Consider the following 9,902-nt stretch of genomic DNA (forward strand, 5'->3'; position numbering starts at 1 on the left):
AGGGGAGAGAAGAGATTTTGGGGAATTTTGGGGAATTTTGGGGGAAATTTGGGGAATTTTAGGGAATTTGGGTGAATTTTAGGGAATTTTAGGGGATTTTGTGGGAAATTTGGGAGAAATTTTGGGGAAATTTGGGAGAATTTTGGGTGATTTTGGGGGGAATTTGTGGAATTTTGGGGGATTTTGTGGGAAATTTGGGGAATTTGGGAGAATTTTGGGTGATTTTGGGAGATTTTGGGGAATTTGGGAGAATTTTAGGGAATTTTGGGAGAATTTTGGGGGAAATTTGGGTAATTTTGGGAGAATTTTAGGGGAAATTTGGGTAATTTTGGGAGAAATTTTGGGGAAATTTGGGTAATTTTGGGAGAAATTTTGGGGAAATTTGGGTAATTTTGGGAGAAATTTTGGGGAAATTTGGGGGATTTTAGGGAATTTTAGGAAATTTTAGGAGATTTTGTGGGGATTTTGGGGAATTTGGGGAGGATTTTGGGGGAAATTTGGAGAATTTTGGGATCCTGAGGGGTTTTAGGTTCCAAAAAAGGGGAAAAAATGGGTGGAATTGGGAAATTTTTGGGGATTTTGGGATTTTTTGGGATTTTTTTGGGAGGTCCTGGCGGGAATTTGGGTTCGGAAGGCTCTGAGATGCTGAGAGAATTCGATATCGAGACTTCTGAGTGGTTTTAGGATCCCAAATTCCCCCAAATTTACCCCAAAATTAACCCAAAATTGTCCTTCTTGTCTCGACGAAATCTGCCTAGCAACCGCTGACGTCACGCACACCGCGCGCTCTGATTGGTCACCTCACCCTGCGCTCCCCCTCCCTTCTCCTAGCCGCCATTTCCCCTCCGCGTGTCGCCGCCGGACCTCCCTGTCACCTCCCTGTCGCCTCCCTGTCACCTCCCTGTCACCCTCACGCGTGTCTTTCCCCCTCCGAGCCCACCATTTCCCCCCACGCGTGTTATTATCGCGTTTTGAGGGAATTTAACCCAAAAAATCGACATTTTTGGGCCAACGCCCTCAACCAACATGGCGGCGGCGGCTGGGAATCCCCACTGCGCATGCGCGGCGCGCACTAGTAAGGGCAGCCAGGCGGAAGTTCGGCGTCGCTATGGCAACTGCGCATGCGCGGCGCTCAGTAGTGAGGGCAAGAAGGCGGAAGTTGGGCGTCGCTATGGGAACGGCGCATGCGTGACCGGAAGCGAGGCCCTGCGGGGTATATAAGGGGCCGGGAAACCCCGTAGCGGCCTTTTGCTCGGTCGGAGTTGCCGCCATGTGAGGAGGGAGCGCGGGAAGGGCGGGAAAATGGGGAAAAAAAGGGGAAAAATGGGTTTTGTGAGGGAAAAAATGGGATTTGTGAGGGGAAAATGGGGTCGGGAAGGGGTTTGGGGTGGAATTTGGGTGGAAAAAGGGGAAATGGGAAAAATATGGGAAAAGGGGAGAGGCTGTGAGGAGCGCGGAAGAGCGGAAATGGGAAAAGGGATTTGTGAGGAAAAATGGGATTTGTGAGGGAGTGGGGTGGGGTTTTGGGGTGAATTGGGGAAAGGGGAAAAATGGGGAGGGGGGGGGAGGTGAGGAGAAGGGGGGAAAATGGGAGAAGGGAAAAAAAAGGAAGGAAAAAAAGGGAAAATAGGGAAAATGGGGGAGAGGCTGTGAGGGGGAGCGCGGGAAGAGCGGGAAAGGGGGGAAAAAAGGGAAAATGTGTTTGTGAGGGAAAAATGGGATTTGTGAGGGAAATTGGGGTGGGGAAGGGGTTTGGGGTGATTTGGGGGAAAAGGGGAAAAATGGGGTTTTGTGAGGGGTGGGGGGGAGACGGCGTGAGGGGGGAGCGCGGGAAGAGCGGGGAAAAATGGGGAGAAAAGGGGAAAAAAAAGGGGAAAAAGGGGAAAAATGGGTTTTGTGAGGGAAAATGTGGGATTTGTGAGGGGAAATTGGGGTGGGGAAGGGGCTTGGGGTGGAATTTGGGTGGAAAAAGGGGAAAAATGGGAAAAATAGAGGAAAATGGGGGGAGAGGCTGTGAGGGGAGGCTGGGAAGAGCGGGAAAAGGGGAAAAAAAGGGGAAAAATTGGAATTGTGAGGGAAAAATATGGGATTTATGAGGGGAAAATGGGGTCGGGAAGGGGTTTGGGGTGGAATTTGGGTGGAAAAAGGAAAAATGGGCTTTATGAGGGGTGGGGGGAAGTTGCGGGGGCAGCGCGGGAAGAGCGGGAAGATGGGGAAAAATGTGATAAAAATGTGATTTGTGAGGGAAATATGGGATTTGTGAGGGGAAAAATGGGGAAAACTGGGGAAAAAAGGGGGAAAATGGGATAAAAACGGGATTTGTGAGGGGAAAATGGGGGGAAATGGGATTTGTGAGGGAAAATGAAAGATGCGGGTAAAAATGGGATTTATGAGGGCAAAATTTGGGATTTGTGAGAGGAAAAATGGGATTTGTGAGGGGAAAACTGGGGTTTTGAGGGGGGAAAATGGGACTTTGAGAGGAAAAAAAAAGGATTTTGAGGGGAAAAATGGGATTTTATGAGGAGTGAGGTGGAGAGGCTGTGAGGGGATGGGGGAGGGAAAATGGAATTATTTTGGGGTTTTTTTGGGTGTTTTTTTGGTTTTAAATGAAGGATTTGTGAGGGATTGAGGGAGGAAGGGGGAAGAAATTGGGAAAAATGGGGGAAAAATGGAGAAAAGGGGGAAAAATTGGGCAAAATGGGGGAAAATCTGTGGGGAAAAAGGGGGATAGAAGTGGGGGGAAAAAATAGGGAAAATTGGGAAAAATGAGGATAACTGTGGGGAAAAATGGGGGAAAACTGTGAAAACAAAAAAATTGGGAAAATCTGTGGAAAAAATGGAACAAAAATAAGAGGATTCAGAGTGGGAAAACTGGGGAAAAAGGGAGTAACAGTGGGAAAATAGTGGGAAAAAGTGGAAAATAGCGGGGAAAAAAGCAGAAAACGTTAGGAAAAGGGGAAGTCAAGTCAGGAAAAATGGGGATGATAGTAGAGAAAATAGTGGAAAAGGATTCAGAGTGGGAAAAAAGGGATTTCAGTGGGGAAAAAAGAGACTGGAGGGGAAATGGGATTTAGAGTGGGAAAAGGGGAAAAAAGGGAATTTAGTGGGGGAAAAAAAAAGGAATTTTGTGGGGAAAAAAGGGATCCAGATGGGGAAAAATGGAAAAATAGTGGGAAAATGAGGAAAATATTGGGTAAACAGTGGGGAAAATAGGGAAAATAATGGGAAAAATGGGAAAATAGTGGGAAAATAGTGGGAAAAAAAGGAAAATAATAATGGGGAAAAAGGGAAAATAATAATGGGAAAAAAGATGAAATAATGGGAAAAAAGGGAAAATAATAATGGGAAAAAAGGGAAAATAATTATGGGGAAAAAGGGAAAATAATAATGGGAAAAAAGGGAAAATAATAATGGGAAAAAAGGGAAAATAATAATGGGAAAAAAGGGAAAATAATAATGGGAAAAAAGGGAAAATAATAATGGGAAAAAAGGGAAAATAATAATGGGAAAAAAGGGAAAATAGTGGGGAAAGGAGGAAAATAATGGGAAAAAATGGGAAAATGAGGAAAATAATGGGAAAAATGGCAAAAATAGTGGGGAAAAAAGGGGGAAAATGGGAAAATAATGGGAAAAAAATGGGGAAAATGGGAAAAAAGGGAAAATAGTGGGAAAAAAGGGAAAATAATGGGAAAATAGTGTGGAAAGGAGGAAAATAATGGGAAAAATGGCAAAAGTAGTGGGGGAAAAAGGGAAAATAATGGGAAAATAGTGGGGAAAAAAGGGAAAATAATGGGAAAAATGGGAAAATAGTGGGGAAAAAAGGGAAAATAATGGGAAAAAAATGGGAAAAAAGGGAAAATAGTGGGGGAAATGGGAAAATAGTGGGAAAAAAGGGAAAATAATGGGAAAATAGTGTGGAAAGGAGGAAAATAATGGGAAAAATGGGAAAATAGTCGGAAAATAATGGGAAAATAGTAGGAAAAAAGGGAGAATAGTGGGAAAATAATGGGGAAAAAAGGGAAAATAATGGGGAAAAAAGGGAAAATAATGGGAAAAAAAGGGAAATAATGGGAAAAAAGGGAAAATAATGGGAAAATAAGGGGAAAATAATGGGAAAAATAGTGGGAAAAATAGGATTCAGAGTAGGAAAAAATGGGAAAAAAATGAAAATACAATCCAGAGTGGTAAAAAATAAAATTCCAAATGCCAACTATTATTTTTTTTGGGAATTTTGCAGCATGACAGACTGGGAAACAGCTCCGGCTGTGACTGAAACTCCTGACATCAAACTGTTCGGGAAGTGGAGCACTGATGATGTGCAGATCAACGACATCTCCCTGCAGGTGGGGAAAAAGGGGATTTTGGGGGAAAAATTGGGAAAATTCTGAGAAAAAAGAGATCCAGAGTGGGGAAAAAAGGGGGGAAAAGAGGAAAACAGCAAGAAAAAAGGGAATTTAATGGGAAAATTTGGGGAAAAAAGGGGAAAATTCTGGAAAAAAGAGATCCAGAGTGGGGAAAAAAGGGGGGAAAAAAGGGAATTTAATGGGAAAAAGGGGAAAATTTGGGGGAAAAAAGGGGAAAATTATGGAAAAAAGAGATCCAGAGTGGGGAAAAAAGTGAGAAAAAGGAAATTCAGTGAGCAAAAAGGGAGAAATTGTGGGAAAAAGGGGAAAAAAGAGGAAAACAGTGAGAAAAAAAGGAATTTGGTGGGGAGAAATGGGGAAAAAAATGGGAAAATAGGGAGAAAAAAAGGGAATTTAGTGGGAAAAAATGGGAAAATCCTGGGAAAAAATGGGAAAATTCTGGGAAAAAAGAGCTCCAGAGTGGGGAAAAAAAGGGAATAAAAATGGGAAAAAAATGAAAATATAATCCAGAAAGGAAATTTGGGAAGTGGAGCACTGATGATGTGCAGATCAACGACATCTCCCTGCAGGTGGGGAATTTTGGGAAGTTTGGGGGAAAAATTGGGAAAATTCTGAGAAAAAAGAGATCCAGAGTGGGGAAAAAAGGGGGGAAAAGAGGAAAATAGCAAGAAAAAAGGGAATTTAATGGGAAAATTTGGGGAAAAAAGGGGAAAATTCTGGAAAAAAGAGATCCAGAGTGGGGAAAAAAGGGGGGAAAAAAGGGAATTTAATGGGAAAAAGGGGAAAATTTGGGGGAAAAAAGGGGAAAATTATGGAAAAAAGAGATCCAGAGTGGGGAAAAAAGTGAGAAAAAGGAAATTCAGTGAGCAAAAAGGGAGAAATTGTGGGAAAAAGGGGAAAAAAGAGGAAAACAGTGAGAAAAAAAGGAATTTGGTGGGGAGAAATGGGGAAAAAAATGGGAAAATAGGGAGAAAAAAAGGGAATTTAGTGGGAAAAAATGGGAAAATCCTGGGAAAAAATGGGAAAATTCTGGGAAAAAAGAGCTCCAGAGTGGGAAAAAAAGGGAATAAAAATGGGAAAAAAATGAAAATATAATCCAGAAAGGAAATTTGGGAAGTGGAGCACTGATGATGTGCAGATCAACGACATCTCCCTGCAGGTGGGGAATTTTGGGAAGTTTGGGGGAAAAATTGGGAAAATTCTGAGAAAAAAGAGATCCAGAGTGGGAAAAAAGGGGGGAAAAGAGGAAAATAGCAAGAAAAAAGGGAATTTAATGGGAAAATTTGGGGAAAAAAGGGGAAAATTCTGGAAAAAAGAGATCCAGAGGGGGAAAAAAGGGGGGAAAAAAGGGAATTTAATGGGAAAAAGGGGAAAATTCGGAGAAAAAAGGGGAAAATTATGGAAAAAAGAGATCCAGAGTGGGGAAAAAAGTGAGAAAAAGGAAATTCAGTGAGCAAAAAGGGGGAAATTGTGGGAAAAAGGAGAAAAAAGAGGAAAACAGTGAGAAAAAAAGGAATTTAGTGGGGAGAAATGGGGAAAAAAATGGGAAAATAGGGAGAAAAAAGGGAATTTAGTGGGAAAAAATGGGAAAAAATGGGAAAATGCTGGGAAAAAATGGGAAAATTCTGGGAAAAAGGAGCTCCAGAGTGGGAAAAAAAGGGAATAAAAATGGGAAAAAATTGAAAATATAATCCAGAGTGGAAATGAGTTTGGGAGGTGGAACAGATCAACATCTCCCTGCAGGTGGGAAATTGGGAATTTTGGGGATTTTTTGGGATTTGAGTGCCAATTTTGGGGTTTTTTTTGCATCCTAATCACAAATCTGATGCAGAAATTTGAGATTTACATCCCAGGGAAGGAGAAATATGTCGAGTTTTGTTCATTGCAGAGTCAAAATATCATTTTTTTTAGGGATTTGGGCTAAAATCTCGAGGTTTTGGCTTAGAAAATTGGGGTTTTTTTGTGCTCAGAATCACAAATGCAATCCCAAAATTCCTGAAAATTCCCGAAATTCCAGGATAACATTGCAGTGAAGGATAAATATATTGAATTTTAGTCATTATGGGATGGAAATATCACAATCTTTTCGTGTTTTGGCCTAGAAAATTGGGGTTTTTTTGTATTTTTCCCTAGAAATTAAGGTTTTTTTGCATCCTAATCCCAAATCTCATCCCGAAATTCCCAAAATTCCAGGATTACGTCATCCTGAAGTTGAAATATATTAAGTTTCACCCATTCTAGGGTCGAAATATCTCAATTTTTTCGCATTTTGAGCTAAAAAATCGGATTTTTTCAGGTTTTGGGCTAAAAACTTGGGGTTTTTTGTGTTCCAAATCCCAAATCTCATCCCAAAATTCCCAATTTCCAGGATTACATCATTGCATAGTCAAAATACACTAAATTTCAGTTGTTTTGGGGCTAAAATATCTCAATTTTTTCACGTTTTGGGCTAAAAAATCGGATTTTTTTCAGGTTTTGCCCTAGAAATTTGGGGTTTTTTTGTGTTCCAAATCCCAAATTTCATCCCAAAATTCCCCAAAAATCCCAAAATTCTAGGATGACGTCACTGTGGAGATGAAACAAACCAAGTTTTGGTCAATATGGGGTCAAAATATCACAATTTCTTTGTGTTTTGAGCTAAAATCTTGGGCTTTTTTGGGGTAAAAATTACAAATTTAATCCCAAAAATTCCCAAAAATTCCCAAAATTCCAGGATGACATCACTGTTTAGTCGAAACACACTAAATTTCAGTTATTTTGGGGCTAAAATATCTCAATTTCTTCGCGTTTTGGGCTAAAAAATCGGATTTTTTTTATGTTTTGCCCTAGAAACTTGGGGTTTTTTGTGTTCCAAATTATAAATCTCATCCCAAAATCCCCAAATTTCCAGGATTACATCATCCTGAAGTTGAAATATATTAAGTTTCACCCATTCTAGGGTCGAAATATCTCAATTTCTTCGCGTTTTGGGCTAAAAAATCGGATTTTTTTCATGTTTTGGGCTAAAAACTTGGGGTTTTTTTTGGTTTTTTTCCTGAATCTCATCCCAAATTTTCCCAAAATTCCCAAAATTCCAGGATGATATCACTGTGGAGTTGAAATACACCAAGTTTCAGTTGTTTTAGGGTTGAAATATCACAATTTTTTCGCGTTTTGGGCTAAAAAATCGGATTTTTTTCAGGTTTTGACCTAGAAAATTGGGGTTTTTTGTGTTTCAAATCCCAAATTTCATCCCAAAATTCCCAAAATTCCAGGATGACGTCACAGTGGAGTTGAAATAAACCAAGTTTTGTCATTTTGGGGTCAAAATATCACAATTTTTTGGTGTTTTGAGCTAAAATTTTGGGGTTTTTTGGGTTCAAAATCCCAAATCTCATCCTGAAATTCCCCAAAATTCTAGGATTACATCATCCTGTAGTTCAAATATATTAAGTTTTAACCATTCTAGGGTGAAAATACCACAATTTTTTTGCGTTTTGGGCTAAAAAATTGGCGTTTTTTCAAGTTTTGGGCTAAAAAATCGGATTTTTTTCAGGTTTTGACCTAAAAACTTGGGGTTTTTTGTGTTCCAAATCCCAAATCTCATCCCAAAATTCCCAAAATTTCCAGGATTACATCATTCTCAAGTGAAAATATATTAATTTTCAACCATTATAGTGTCGAAATATCCCAATTTTTTTGCGTTTTGGGCTAAAAAAATCGGATTTTTTTCAGGTTTTGGGCTAAAAACTTGAAGTTTTTTGTGCTCCAAATCCCAAATTTCATCCCAAAATTCCCAAAATTCCAGGATGACGTCACTGTGGAGTTGAAATAAACCAAGTTTTGGTCAATGTGGGGTCAAAATATCACAATTTTTTGGTGTTTTGAGCTAAAATTTTGTGGTTTTTTGGGGTAAAAATCCCAAATTTAATCCCAAAATTCCCAAAAATTCCCAAAATTCCAGGATTACATCACTGTGTAGTTAAAATACACCAAGTTTTAGTTGTTTTAGGGTTAAAATATCTCAATTTTTTCGTGTTTTGGGCTAAAAAATCGGATTTTTTTCAGGTTTTGGGCTAAAAACTTGAGGTTTTTTTTGGTTTTTTTCCTGAATCTCATCCCAAATTTTCCCAAAATTCCCAAATTTCCAGGACTACATCGCAGTGAAGGAGAAATACACCAAGTTTTAGTCATTATAGGGTGAAAATATCTCAATTTTCTCACGTTTAGGGCTAAAAAATCAGATTTTTTTCAGGTTTTGACCTAGAAATTTGGGGTTTTTTTGTGTTTTGCTCTAGAAACTTGGGGTTTTTTGCGTCCTAATCCCAAATTTCATCCCAAATTTCCCCAAAATTCCAGGATTACATCGCAGTGAAGGAGAAATACGCCAAGTTTTAGTCATTATAGGGTGAAAATATCTCAATTTTTTCACATTTTGGGCTAAAAAAATCGGATTTTTTTCATGTTTTGGGCTAAAAACTTGGGGTTTTTTGTGTTCCAAATCCCAAATCTCATCCTAAATTTCCCAAAATTCCCAAATTCCAGGATTACATCACTATGAGAGAAAAATACACTAAATTTCAGTTGTTTTGGGGTTAAAATATCTCAATTTTTTCGCGTTTTGGGCTAAAAAATCGGATTTTTTTCAGGTTTTGCCCTAGAAACTTGGGGTTTTTTTTGGTTTTTTTCCTGAATCTCATCCCAAATTTTCCCAAAATTCCCAAAATTCCAGGATGACATCACTGTGGAGTTGAAACACATCAAGTTTCAGTTGTTTTGGGGTTAAAATATCCCAATTTTTTCGCGTTTTGGGCTAAAAAAATGGGATTTTTTCATGTTTTGGGCTAGAAATTTGGGGTTTTTTGTGTTCCAAATCCCAAATCTCATCCCAAAATTCCCAAATTCCAGGATTACATCACTATGAACTTAAAATACACTAAATTTCAGTTGTTTTGGGGCTAAAATACCTCAATTTCTTCGCATTTTGGGCTAAAAAAATCGGATTTTTTTCACGTTTTGGGCTAAAAACTTGGGGTTTTTTTGCATTTTTTTCCTGAATCTCATCCCAAATTTTCCCAAAATTCCCAAATTTCCAGGACTACATCGCAGTGAAGGAGAAATACGCCAAGTACCTTCCCCACTCGGCAGGTCGCTATGCTGCCAAGAGGTTCAGGAAAGCTCAATGTCCAACTGGGTTTTGGGCTCCAAATCCCAAATCTCATCCCAAAAATTCCCCAAAATTCCCCAAAATTCCCAAAATTCCAGGATTACATCACTGTAAAGTCAAAATACACCAAGTTTCAGTTGTTTTGGGGCTAAAATATCCCAATTTTTTCACGTTTTGGGCTAAAAAATCGGATTTTTTTCAGGTTTTGACCTAAAAACTTGAAGTTTTTTTTGGTTTTTTTCCTGAATCTCATCCCAAATTTTCCCAAAATTCCCAAAATTCCAGGATTACATCATTCTCAAGTGAAAATATATTAATTTTCAACCATTATAGTGTCGAAATATCTCCATTTTTTTGCGTTTTGGGCCCTAAAAAATTGCCGTTTTTTGGTA

At 39.2% G+C, this 9,902-nt stretch overlaps 1 long non-coding RNA gene across 1 annotated transcript; it reads left to right on the plus strand.

Annotated features, from left to right (window-relative positions):
- The first annotated feature begins 1,126 nt into the window (after positions 1-1,126).
- On the plus strand, positions 1,127-9,553 carry LOC146423015 (uncharacterized). Its single transcript, XR_014847750.1, has 3 exons — positions 1,127-1,272; positions 4,238-4,343; positions 9,440-9,553. It is a non-coding gene; the product is annotated as an uncharacterized LOC146423015 (long non-coding RNA).
- The last annotated feature ends 349 nt before the right edge of the window (positions 9,554-9,902 follow it).

Source organism: Lichenostomus cassidix, unplaced genomic scaffold, assembly GCF_008360975.1.
Source record: "Lichenostomus cassidix isolate B80296 unplaced genomic scaffold, HeHo_3.0 HiC_scaffold_859, whole genome shotgun sequence".
In the NCBI taxonomy this organism is placed as follows: domain Eukaryota; kingdom Metazoa; phylum Chordata; class Aves; order Passeriformes; family Meliphagidae; genus Lichenostomus; species Lichenostomus cassidix.